We start from the raw sequence: 14,174 nt of genomic DNA, 5'->3' as shown, positions 1-14,174 counted from the left end.
TCCGCGCAGGCGGGACTCGGCGCTCCGAAAGCCAATCGCGTTGCCGCTCTCATGCGTGACGGGTTTGAAATGGGAGCGGCCATTGGGGGAGCGCCGGGCACGTTAAGTAGGTCGGCCAATAGCGAGGCGGAGGGCATACGCCCTCACAGTATCAGACCAATGGCAGGGAGGAGGGGGCGGGCCCGAGGCGGAGGGCGGGTTCCTTTGTCCGGGCCCGGGAAGGGCCGGCCCCGAGGGGGGAGAGGGCGCCACACGCGGCCCGGGCCCGGCCCCTCCGCGCTGCCCGCGGCCTGAACGGGGGCAGAGCCTTGTGCAGGGCTGCCGGCGGCTGCTGCCCGCCATAACCTGACGGGAGAACACTGCCCTCCCTTCCCACAGCCCCCTGCCCAGAAATACAGAGCTACACTAACTGTGTGATGCACCTACACTTGAGACTGAGAGAATGGGCAAAATACTGCATATCACTAGAGGATACTGTTATAAACGAAGTCTCAACTCAATCTGACTTTTGTAATATATATCAAACAAATATTTATAAAAGGTATAAAAGGCACGTAAACAGCGCTGGGTGTGCGGGGGAGTCTACACGCCACCAACACACACACACACACACATCAAACATTCTAAAAATACAGAACATCGCTTTTACATACTAAACCCAAGTATGCCTATCCATATGTACAATCAGAAAAGGTAACAAACAATCCTTTAAGTTCCATGACTTAACAGTCTCCATTTTCCATTCCTCTTCTTGATTACAAACCAGTCTCCATTTTCCGTTCCTTTTGAACAATATGTCTCGCTCTAAGTTGTCGAGCAACTCGGTCTTCAGGCCTTACGTATCCCGTTCTTCCTGGATCGAAGAAAAGCTTCTTCTCACGGAAGCCACCCCTATGGCCCCCTGCTACCAAAACCTTGCCACGTAAACCCACCAGAGCAACTCTTTCGGTGAAGAAATTTTTCGTAATAACCAACCAAAACCTCCCCTGGTACAACTTAAGGGGTTTTGTTCTTGTCACTTGGGGCTTGGGAGAAGAGAACGATCCCCACCTCTCTGGAGCCTCCTTGAAGCTTACTGCAGAGCACAGGAAGGTCTCCCCCGAGCCTCCTTTTCTCCAGGCTGAACAAGCCCAGCTCCCTCAGCCGCTCCTCACAAGACTTGTTCTCTAAACCCTTAACAAGCTTCAGAGCCCTTCTCCGGACACGCTGCAGCACCTCGAGGTCTTCGCTGAACACAGTGCTCGAGGTGCAGCCTCACCAGAGCCGAGCACATAGGGACAACCGCTTCCCTAGTCCTGACGGACACTCTATTTCTGATACAAGCCAGGTGTAGAGATATTCATATACATATATATGCAGCACTAGTACATGCTCCTTGGAAAACCGGTCTGTTATAAATTGCCCCCTTAATTAATTTTCAGAGAGCATTGCATTAATAATAGAAAGGAATTTATTGAGTAAGCAACAGCAAGCAAAACAGCGCTGGGCGGCCGGGGAGTCTCGGCTCCGCCAACGGCGCGCACCTCACCCCCCCCAGGGTCCCTTTTTATATCTTGGTAATTCCGGGATTACGCAGCACATCCTGGTATATTCTGCGACTGCGTGCACTGTTGCTAGGGGGTCGTCTCTGTCCCTCTGGTGGTCGTGAAGATGAAGGCCGTAGTCTTCCTCGGCGTTGTGGTTCAACTTCTTTCTTTATTTGGTCATGTTGGCCCAGCGTGAGACAGGAAGGCAGGATGTTGATACACTAGTTTAACAACTTATCAGGAGATGGTTACATGAACTTTGCAGCAGTGTTATTTTGAACAAAAGAGGCTACTGAGATGCAGAAGGAGAGAAGGGGAGAGGGTTCTCTTTTTTGTTACATTAAGCAAAGGAATTTTCATAGTGTCTAGCCAAGTGTTATACAGCTCCTTACTTCAGCAGGGAGTTTTCACAACTCCCGTTCCTCAAACAGAACTCCTTGTTTTTACACAAGACAATGAACAAACATTTATTGTGTATCACACGGTCCAACTCTCTTCAAAGCCCGTACATTGATGGTTTCCTCTAACTTGCACTGACGCTTCAGCTGGATCCTCTAAATCCCATTTTACTGCTTCTGCTTCCTAAGCAGGTGACAGAAACTCCTAACCGGAGAGCAGAGGAGTTGTAGTTCTGTCTACAGGAAATATTTGGAAGTTTTGAAGATGCTTCCCTTGCTCATCTGCCATCCCTATGTTAATCAATCACCCCATCTTTTGCCTTCCAGCAAAAGTCTTGATGCAGTTCTTCAGGAAAGTTCTTTCTGAAAATCCTCAGCCACCTCTGTGCACGCCAAACCTTTCATGGCACTGTGCAATGCGCGGATGGCAGCGATAAGTCAGGTTGTGGAATGAATGGCAACGCGTGGGGAGGGACTTTTCAGGTGGCTTCGCGCTGTTTCGCAGGTCCCTGAATTAGAGGTAATGAGGAAACAAGCAGTAGAAACAAAACCTTGAGGGAGGCTGAGATCAAGAATTGGCTACAGTGTTAAAGAGGACCTTTGGGCAGTGGGCAATTGCTGGCTGGCTCCAGGCGCGTGTCTGAGGGTCTCTGACCAACTGTGATTTGGGTGCGTGGACAGCACATGGGGCTACGGGGAGAGGACATGTAGCAGTGAAAAAGGGCAATAAACGCCTCCTGTTCAAGAGCCATCAGGAGTCTGTGTCTTGCGTCCCTTCAGCAACACAAATATTTGGCTCCAGATCCAAAATGTCATGTATTTGGCAATTTTATTTATGGTAGCACTCCCCACCCCTCCCCTCCCTTCTTTTCCCTTCCCTCCACTCCCCTCCCCTCTACTATGCTACACTACGCTATGCTACACTACGCTATGCTACACTACGCTATGCTACACTACGCTATGCTACACTACGCTATGCTACACTACGCTATGCTACACTACGCTATGCTACACTACGCTATGCTACACTACGCTATGCTACACTACGCTATGCTACACTACGCTATGCTACACTACGCTATGCTACACTACGCTATGCTACACTACGCTATGCTACACTACGCTATGCTACACTACGCTATGCTACACTACGCTATGCTACACTACGCTATGCTACACTACGCTATGCTACACTACGCTATGCTACACTACGCTATGCTACACTACGCTATGCTACACTACGCTATGCTACACTACGCTATGCTACACTACGCTATGCTACACTACGCTATGCTACACTACGCTATGCTACACTACGCTATGCTACACTACGCTATGCTACACTACGCTATGCTACACTACGCTATGCTACACTACGCTATGCTACACTACGCTATGCTACACTACGCTATGCTACACTACGCTATGCTACACTACGCTATGCTACACTACGCTATGCTACACTACGCTATGCTACACTACGCTATGCTACACTACGCTATGCTACACTACGCTATGCTACACTACGCTATGCTACACTACGCTATGCTACACTACGCTATGCTACACTACGCTATGCTACACTACGCTATGCTACACTACGCTATGCTACACTACGCTATGCTACACTACGCTATGCTACACTACGCTATGCTACACTACGCTATGCTACACTACGCTATGCTACACTACGCTATGCTACACTACGCTATGCTACACTACGCTATGCTACACTACGCTATGCTACACTACGCTATGCTACACTACGCTATGCTACACTACGCTATGCTACACTACGCTATGCTACACTACGCTATGCTACACTACGCTATGCTACACTACGCTATGCTACACTACGCTATGCTACACTACGCTATGCTACACTACGCTATGCTACACTACGCTATGCTACACTACGCTATGCTACACTACGCTATGCTACACTACGCTATGCTACACTACGCTATGCTACACTACGCTCCCGTCCCCCCTCCCTTCCTTTTATTCCCTCCCCTCCCTTCCTTTTATTCCCTCCCCTCCCTTCCTTTTATTCCCTCCCCTCCCTTCCTTTTATTCCCTCCCCTCCCTTCCTTTTATTCCCTCCCCTTCCCTCCCCTCTTGTCTTCTTTCTTTCAGGTAAGTTCAGATCGCTTCAGTCGTTCTCGTAGCTCCTATCCCTGGCTGATTCACTGGAACCCATCAGCAGCAACCAGAAGCGCTCCAGCTGCTGTGGCACTAGATGAGCAACAGTCTCCAACTGGGAATCGCTGACTTTGTTCTGTGGCTCAGACAGGTGCCTTTCAGTTCCACGCTGGCCTGGACGTGTCCTCTTGCTGTGTCCCCACCTACAGCGCAGTTCTGCTTAGAAGCAGCAGCAGGGTTTGCAAGTAGTCCCACTCCTTCCATTTTCAGTGGTTTAGCTTGGCTAGCCAGGTGGTGTCTGTCAATAGAAGACAACAAAGAGATTTGGGTTAGAAACAGCTAAGTGAGTAGTTCCTTTCCACAAGGGCAAGGAATATTTACCCGTTCCTAATGGAGGCTGCAGTGTCAGAGATGACGACAGGTCCTTCCGAGAGCTCTGAAATATCCCTTGGGGATGCTGAGTCCAGAGGACCAGAGCAAACCTGTCTGAAGTACACCGTGGAATCACTCTGAATTACTTCCTGGCAGAAGCATGTGTCCGATACGGCTTCAGCTGGTTTCAGTGTTCTTCTTCACCTAATACCTAAATTAAGATAAGAGGTCTCAATGCAGATGGAAAGACTGAGAAATAGAGAAATCACTGATGTGCTTTGAGAACTTCTAAGGACTGAGAACTAAATAAAGCCAATGTTGTAACATTAAGGATTGGTTAGAAAAGTAAACGTTAAAAACAAGTAAAGGAGAAGAACAAGTAAGCTTTCTTTAAGTATCTACTGTATTTAAAGGATCTTTAAACAAGTAAATAAGTAATGAAATATATACGCAGAGAGAGAGAGAGAGAGATACAGAAACCTAAGAAACTGCTGCGCACATTAGCTTCTTGCTCTCTTTTCTAAAAGTCCTAGTGAATACAGCATCTGTGGGCGTTACAAGCATTACCCTCAGCCCACCACAGGTACACACGAGAGGACAGCCTGCAGGTTGCGGAGGCAAAGAAACTGCTCTGGCTGGATGTGAAGAGCCAAGACAGAAGTTGCTGTCAGGGAAAAGATACACAGAGGGGATGAAAAACACGGAGTGTGCTTCCGGCCTTCACAACTTCTAAGCAAGCGGAGATGAGGTTGTGGAAGACCCAAATAAGCTGTTGATCTAGAAGCAGCCTGAAGATTGTCCTTAAGTAGGGCCTTGCATTCTTCATTTTTATAGCATTGCTTGCCTTCAAGTGCACGATCATGATTTTATTAACTTTCTACCACTACAGAAATGCACCGGGTTCTTTCACAAAACTTACAGGTGGTAATTGGAAATATTGGTCAGCATTCTCTATTTCCTTCGTCATCTCAATTCTCTTTTGGCCTGTGAAGCTTTTCAGATCAGAGCAGAAGATCCGCTGTAACACGGAGTTTTGGATACTGCAAAGGAAACGAAGAATCGTACTGACAACTCTTTTCAACCTCACCTGCAACCATCACAGAAAAGCATACTGAAAGAACACCGCTTGATCATGGGAAGCATAAATTTGAGCATAGGTGTCCTATAGCTGAAGCCAGGTTAAGCAGGTTCCAAACAAGGTGAAGGAGCACACCCATAAAGCATTTCCATTAAGCTGTGTTTGCAAACAAATGGTTTAAAGACTTAGATTTTCTTACAAGTGAAGAATGAAAAAATAAAAAGAAAGAAAATTACCGGGACATACAGTTTTCCTCTAGCTTGCTTTGCTTCTTTCAGAATCTGAGTCTTGAGTGACAATCAGGGAGCAGCATTGTGCAGAAATGCCAAAGCCTCCCCAGCTTGTTGTACCTTCATCGACAAGGGCTGTGATACTGCTGCCTCCTCAGCAACATCAGCAATTTCCTAGGAAAGCTGGTGTCCACCAGGTCAAATAGGACTGGGAAAGCCCTCTTGCCACAACTTCACACTCACACCGGAGTTGGCAGGACAGGCCGATGGACAGAGAAGTGTCTGTAAGAGTGTTAGAACACAGACTTTAGATTTCCGTCAACCCAGGAAAAATTACTTGCTCATCCCTTCAAACTGAACTCTCAGCAGAAGGAGGTGATCCCAAGCTGCATTCCTGACATCTATGCTGCAAAGTCATCCAATGTGACATGTTACTGTAACAGCCTGTTACGAACAGAAACAGGAGTTTGAGGTTATGCTGTTTGAGTAGAATTAAGCTCAAAGAGTTAGTCCTTTGGTATGTTTTTTGTCTGCAAGTGTTTTCACTGTTTCCCAGCCCATGTCTCCAGCAAGCTAGCTGCTTGCTTCATTTGCTCTGTTCTGTTCTTTTTGATTCTGTTTTTTTTTTTTTTTTGTTTTCTCAGCAAGGATTCTTAGAGGAATGAGATTAAAGTGATCATATTGTATGTCCATCCCTCCCCTTCGCTTGCCCAGAGCTTTTACCTTGTCCACCAGCTTGAATGAACTCGGTCATAGGCGCAGTTGTGTCCAAGCCATTCTGTTCCTAGACATGTTGTGAAAACAGACAGATAAGTAGTGGGGAGAGGACGTGCTGCTGTCTGCAGTGCGACCTCAGCGCTTACCAAACAGTAGGGAATACACAGAGAAGGGCGTTAGGAAAACTTCAAGCCCCAGATACATTTTATGTGGAAACCATATTTCCTGAGATAACACTGGACACAACTGCATAATCAAAAGGGATTCATTTCTTGGTTCATCCAACTCCTAGGTTTTAGTTTTAAAAAGTTTCTGTCTTGGCTTAAAGCACTCTTCCAACCTCTGTTTCCAGTTACTATGATTCCCTGAAATAGCTCATCCCATTTTTTTCTTTGTACAATCTCCCAGCCTCTTTGTTTTCCTCTCCCCCAGAAACTTAGAGCTGCTCTCTTCATACTTGACAACTAGATATGGAGCTGTATCAGCCAGAAGGAAGTTTCCTTCACACCTTCCGCTTCTTACGGTATCTGGACTCTTACCTTGACTCTTACTCGCTCTTCCTACATTAGCACAAAGAAAGCTGTTTTGGAGATCTGATGTCTTGTTTTCCAGAAGCTACCCTGAATCACCTTTACGAGAGCTGTCCCATGCTGCGAGCATAAGTCTTACAGTCTGCCCAGATATTTGCCTTCCAGGTCAATAACCAAATCTGTAAAGTTAAGAACATGTAATTAATGGAAAGGAACTCCTTTTATTTATTTATTTTTTTTTTCCCAAGACCAAGAAGGAATGAATTGTGGGGAACAAGCAAAACTCAGGTGAAAACCCAGGTGACAAATGAAACGAAAAATATTAAGGTCAGGCAGCTTGCCCGCTGCAAGTGCTAGCCTGAAAGCAGATGGAGTGCATCTTCATACACCACAGCCTGAGACACTACTCAACAGGCCAGCCCATGTGATGAAGTACATGGCTGTCCTGAATTTTAACGTGGCAGGAATACTCTTAAGCCTCTTGCTTATGCTTAACAAAAAAAACCAAAAAAACAAAAAAAAAAAACACACTTTTTTCCTCAGCCAAGCATCAAAACACTTACAGAAGGGCATGGGCCTTCTCTGTGCACCTCAAGGGGAGATCCACAAATCCTCACGTGGTTTCATCACATCCAGCACCCTTCTCTGTCCCTCCCAGCTAAACGTGCGCAGAGGCAGCTGTTCCCAAAGTGCTGTGGTGACATAATTCAGTTCTGTTTCTGAAGTCATCACCGCAGGCGCCTCCCAGTGACGGCACAACAATCTCTGTTGCTAACGCGTATGTCTCAGAAACAGCTAGAGAAGTACCACTGTGCCCAATTTTAGGACATGAGAATCTTTTTCTGTTTGCATTTCACTCATCTCATGTCTCTGATTTTAAACTATTACTATATATTATAACATTACCCTCATCTTTAAAGTGGGGGCCTCCTTGGAGAGGTCCTCATTTTTTAAAGGTCCTCATTTTGAGGGGGATCTCTTGTCTTCCTCTTTGGTCTGACAAGACCAACGTCCCTAATGAGAGGTGTTGTGTTATTGTACACTGATGTAGTATTTATCAGGCATAATTTCATAGTACTATAACAATACAATAAGGGTACTGAAATTGGCTTGCATCTTTTAAAGCTGCCCCCAAACTGAAAACAATCTAATTTTTTGTTCTTTTTAACAGGCTTCTGCACTCAAGCCATTATTTCGGAGCTGTTTGTTAAAATAAAAGCAGTCATAATTTAAGTAAACCACTTCAGACTAAATAAATACCCTCGGCTTGCAAAGCAGCCATTTACATTGTGTTTCAGCCTTCAAAGCATGGGGAAAAAACCTCATGTTTACATACAGAATTTGAGCTGGTGTTGGCATTTGCTGTATATGAGGCAATGAGATACAGCTGATAAATTGCTAACGCTGACAGAAGAAGATTGTCCGTTTCAAAGGGTCTACAAAAAAGCAAGCATCATGACTTCTTTGCATCCACGTTGTAACTGTATACAAGAAGGATTGCAATGAGTATTTCATATTGCAAAAAATATTTTTTTTTTGTACATAGACAAGCTGTAATATTTCACTTACTTGGGATTGGAAGAGAGACGGCTTTATATAGAGATATAACAAGTAAAATGCAGTGCTTTAGAAGTGGAAAATATAACTGGCATTTTAGGTTTTCTCATTGTTTCTATTTTCATAGAATCATAATACTAGGAATTACAGCAACAATGAAACAGCTGATGCTTTGAGACACTGGTAACACTGGGAAGTTTACTTCTCACTTTAGAAGCAAGAAATCCAGTAGCACATCAATGATAACATCAAAACAACGTTAAAATCATGGTTAACTTTTAACCCATAAAGCCCATATGACTTCTCAAACATGTCTTTAAGTAGCATGTCTGTGTAACTAGACATGGATTAGTAAAACTGGAGAATCTTTAAGCCCACTCACCCACTTCTATTGGTAGTACCATCTGACGTGGAGCACATTCTCACCCCTAAGACACTAAGCTCGTATAGCTGTTAATACCAAATCTTAAATGCTTTTACAATGAAAACTAGCATACAAGATAACCTTTGCCCTGCTCTATCTACCCACAGAAGACACAGAACCCTGGAGAACTACATCTGATCTACGTTTGACTAGTAGCAAGTTTACCCAAATATTTTTGACTGGACTTCTCATGAGAAAGTTGTCAAACATGCATAAGGAAATGTTATCTTTCATCTCGACTTCTGAATCAGAAGTGTGTAGGTCCACCTGCATAGTGCAATCAGGGTTTATAACAATACTATCAGGAAGCATCGTTACCATCAGGAAAAAAAAATCATTTCCCCACGGCAGGATTTACATATGCAAGATAAATAAAGGCTTAACAGAAACAATTGCTGTCAACACAAAATACTGAAGACAAGCCTATTAGGAAAATTACTACAGGCTTCCTAGTACAGTTAACAGGCTGCATTCATTGAAGTGAAAATTAGGTGGAGCCAATGTCTTTCATATTCTTCGAATGAATGCCAGTAGCCGCAGCACATACTGTGCTGTTCCAGCAGTTGGATCTACTAGAGGACAATATTTTCCTCGGCCTGCATCATTACTTTTACTTTGGTAAAGTAACAGCCCTTTGGGGAGAGGGGAGAGAAGGTGTTTTACTTCCTGAAAATGTTCAGTTTAGAAAAATTAATATGACTTCTCTTTCCAATGATTCAAAGATTGAAGCTGAAATTTCCTTAAGTGGTATATTCTTTATTGCAGTGCTGGATGCACGGGGGATCTCTCCGCCTATCGTGCATGTTCAGAGTGACAAACTATCTCATATTTATACAGCAAAACAATGAATATTCTATTAACACCTATACATATTCATTACCTAAACCCACCTACTCTCACTTCGTATGCTAATTAGCTCATCAGTCCTTGCGCTTGCGCAAAGCCTTTCAAGAATTGTGGGCTGGGGTCTTCAGGACATGGGCCGTGCTCTTTGGGAGGAAGTAGGTCTTCCTCGTGATGCACTTTTCACCTTTTGCTTAAAAAATGCCACGTAGGAAGAATCAGTTGTTTTCCAAGCTGAGTTGGCTTTCGGCCTAACTGAGGGTCGGCAGATAACAGGATGTCTCAGTTAACAAGATGCTCCAACATAACAAAAGGTTGACAGATAAGATGTCATCTATTTTGTTCTCATTAATTTTTAACCACAAGATTTATTCTGTTCTAAAGTGAGCCTATACAATATCACCAAACACACCTGAAACACTAATCATCAAGGTGTAAAAGATTTGAGGTATGAAACAGATTTGCATATTTTACAATGTATTTTGAGCAGATGGAAACTATAATGACAAGATTAGTGGCCCTGAGTCACTCTAGATACAGCCCACAGCATGCTGGTTTGCACTCAGATATATGGATCTCTATTTAACAAAAAAATATGTCCTTAGTGATGTTATTAAAACAGTCCCATTTTTAATATAAGTGCTACTCAGGTGACTATAAAGTATTCACATTTCAGCCACATCACACGGAGAAGGGGAGGCCAATTGATTCCAGACTATATCCATACTTCCGCACCTCTAAGAAATAACCTTTGAACACACAGGGAAATGTGTCCCTGCAGCCTGTTTGCTTGGCACCTCAGCATACTAGACCAGAGTGCAAGTGACTGAGCTTTCTGTACTTTCAAGTAACACTCCAAATGCAGATATATAAATTAGAAGTCTGATATAACTCTCAAACATGGAAAGTTAAAATAAGATGCAATTAAAATATTCCACAAACAAACCAATTCACACGAAAATTATTCTTGTAGGAGCATAAGAACAAGTATATACAATAAATACTAAGTGACACTTGTTGTACTAGGGACAATTCATAACAAATCAGTACCCAATAGGATTCTTTGTACTGCGTTCACTTAGATTTCTCTCAGGCTCCAAGGGTGAATCTGAGGATTTATGTGCCTTAGAGGCATCTATACTCAGATTACTTATTTGTAGTTTGAATCTGGTCTGAATACATTGCATATCAAATCAAGCATCCAGTTCTGTAAGGAAACCTAATGCAGACTTTATTCATAAATTCTTAGAAGGTTCACGACATTTAATTTCAGGCACCTCATTCAGTTTGCCCGTCCAGAGAGAGAAGCAGGTTCTGAAGTACACAGAAGTCAATAAGCCTCCTGCATTGATTATATGAAAGAGCTCAGGTTCCTCACGTAGATACCCAAGTTACACACTTAAAGCTAAATAAAGTGATATCAGAGCTGTGATTTTCTCCAAGTTTCAAGATAATGTCTCATTTGCCAGAGAACGGTAAATCCATCGCATTTTTAAATGGAGACAGCAAGTATCATACAGAAAAGTGGGAACTGCCACCATGCATTAGCTAAAGTGGAATGGGAGGGGACAGGACAATCAAATAGATCTGCTTACACTGTACATTGTCATCTCACTTTTCCTGAAAGCTGATTTCTTCAAACGAACCTATCAGCCAACATGTGGCAGCCATGGAAAGATGTCGAGGGTACTCCATGTGTAAGCTCAAATAGTCCTCTAATGTCAGAGGTGGTTGACTGCTACAGATAATAGCCAAAGTAAACATCCTTTGGCTCAATGCTACCAGGGAATTACTCATTTTGCACTTGGCAGTTCAGTTTTGCTCAAACCTGTATGGATGCCATCTACAGAATCATAACTTCTGACTTCTGTTAGAGAAACTTCAGCTGACTAGGTTACTTCTCTAAAGCTTCAGATTGTTCTGTCAGCATTTTGTTCAACAAGACAAACACTTCTCTAAAGAAAACATTACTGACGTGGGACATGATGACTAACTAAGGTCAAATGAAATGTAGCAGTTCCTCCCTGTTACAGCCCACAGGTCATGTTTTACTAAAAATATACATTAATGTATGTACACACATATGAATGTTCTCGTAATAAAAGCACCCAAGTACAACAACAGATATGAATTTCTCCTTGATACGTACTTTTAAGTGACAGCAATGTCACTCAATCAGCTACTACTTTTATAGAAAACTCACAAGGCAGATACAAATGCAGTTTAAATATGAGACTTGTTCAATGGCAAGGCTCTTTCCCTCTCCTCTATCATGGAATACACACACTGCTTCAAGCAGTTCTCACTAGCAGAATGAGAGCACCTAGTTAGCTCCACATTCAATCTCCCTGTGACATATAGACCAAACTTGTTCCTAGGGCTGAATATCCATTAAATACATTCAACTTCTGCATGGTTTGCATAACAAGAGAAGAATTTAAGTCATATTGATATGAGACAGAATACCAGTTTTAATACTTTGTTTTGTGTAGGTCCCTTCATCTGAATAGGTAATACTTACCTGTTATTTGTAAAGTTATTTGAACTATTCTAGAAAAGATAAATTTAAGCATAAAAAACAAATCCTCTGAACCATCTTTATGACTGCTCTCCTGTCAGCCACCTCTACCGTATGCTACCATTTAGTTGTTCAGCTAGCCCTGCAAGCCAACCTCCATTAATTTTCAAGAGCTGTAGTAGTACTCTACTGCCAACTACTTCTACTGTACACATTTCACATCCTCCTAAAACTACTCCAGCCAGTGACTTCTGTCAAGTCTCATTACATATTGCGTTGTTTTAAATTTAAACCCATGTGATAAAGCATTCTTTGCTGTTCCGTAGGACTGCTGTGAACTACAGCAAAGAAACTGTGGCACCAATTACTTAGCTTAGAATGCTGAATATACTGCTGGTGCCACTGAGATGTGAATTGGGAGCATAAGCTTTGGCTGCCAAAAGTACATGTGTAAATGCACTTATATGAACAAAACTGCAAGCATAACTACCTTTGGTTTCCCCAGCAGCATTGCTCATTTGTCCTCTGTTGAAAGTACAGTTGTACTGGCATGGCTGTTTTTTTTTATACAATTGCTGTTCCAGGATTGCTTTGAATATCTAAACACATACATATTTCATCAAGGGAGTCAGACTTGACTGGCACAACATACTGACGAAGAAAATAAAAACTGGCAACTACCATGTATCAGTATCCTTGCAATAACATACATCTATCATACGCTACATCTGTAAGTAATGAAGAACTACATAATTATACAGTAAATAATTAGGGCTGAGTCCATGCTATGTGCATTATAGACAGTTTTTCTTCAAACTAAGCCTATTACCTGTTGGAGTACATTCAGTACATTCCTGAAGCACATCTTCCAGTTCCATTTCACCTGAAAACAGCTTAGTCCCTGTGATCTGAGGTTGCCCTGCAACATGAAGCCAAGTCACAGTCAACAGGGACTATCAGGAAAATCACGTAAGAAGTGCAATATTAATCCAAAATGAGGTAATAATGTAAACCCATCTGTAATTGAAAGCACAGTTAATTCCACTCTAAATGCCAGACTTTCAAATGAGATGTGACAAATATGAGACAGATGAATGCATTTGGCTAAGAGCTTAATTCTGTGGCTACTTCCAATAACTATTCACAACAGAGCTAGTACAGCAAGAGAAAAACTAGCTTTCTCATAAACAGTTTATGTGGAAGAGCAACATTCTTACAACGAAAGGCAAAAGCCTCAATTATTGAATACTAATTGTAACACTGCGCCATGAGAAGTGACACTATTGGCTCCACATATTCCCAGCTTATTATCTAATATATCTGAATTAACATCTGAAAAGTCATGTGGTTTTCTCCACCGAACAGAAGCAATCGATGTGTTTACATTATCTGATAAGTTATTGAGTGTGGTTGGCTCTGTGCCTACAAGGGCTGGCATGTCAGACGAAATACCCATTGACAACACTTTCCCTGTCACTAGAGGCAGGCTTGTAAAGCACCTTACTGCATTTGTAGGTACTGCCTTTTTCAGAGGCCGCAAAGAACAAGCGCATGAAAAGAAGGCTTCATAAAACCAGCTTAAATCCAGAACATTTCACTCAGAATGTTTAAGTATATACTGCTACTCAAGAATATGCTGAAGTCCCATTAATTCGGAGTTTATTAAAAAGGTCTCAAACTGCTTTTAAGAGCTCTAAAGGCCAGATTATATATTTGCTTGAAGTCTTTAAGTCACTGTTACATAATCATAACTGCAAAGACCAAGTATACAGTAGCATTGTTACATTTCATATTAGTTTTTGGTAGATGACAAGACTGCATTGATCCTCTTGCAAGCAA

General features: G+C 42.8%; 1 long non-coding RNA gene across 1 annotated transcript; it reads right to left on the bottom strand.

Moving 5' to 3' along the window:
• Window positions 1–4,030: 4,030 nt before the first annotated feature.
• Window positions 4,031–13,151, bottom strand: LOC139998831 (uncharacterized). Its single transcript, XR_011803831.1, has 7 exons — window positions 7,557–13,151; window positions 7,003–7,172; window positions 6,470–6,530; window positions 5,753–6,028; window positions 5,358–5,478; window positions 4,448–4,649; window positions 4,031–4,364 (listed from the first exon to the last, which is right to left on the bottom strand). It is a non-coding gene; the product is annotated as an uncharacterized lncRNA (long non-coding RNA).
• Window positions 13,152–14,174: the final 1,023 nt, after the last annotated feature.

Source organism: Anas platyrhynchos, chromosome 16 (genome assembly GCF_047663525.1).
Source record: "Anas platyrhynchos isolate ZD024472 breed Pekin duck chromosome 16, IASCAAS_PekinDuck_T2T, whole genome shotgun sequence".
Taxonomy (NCBI): domain Eukaryota; kingdom Metazoa; phylum Chordata; class Aves; order Anseriformes; family Anatidae; genus Anas; species Anas platyrhynchos.
Note: the sequence above shows the minus strand (reverse complement) of the source record. Positions and strands in the feature narration are given on the sequence as shown.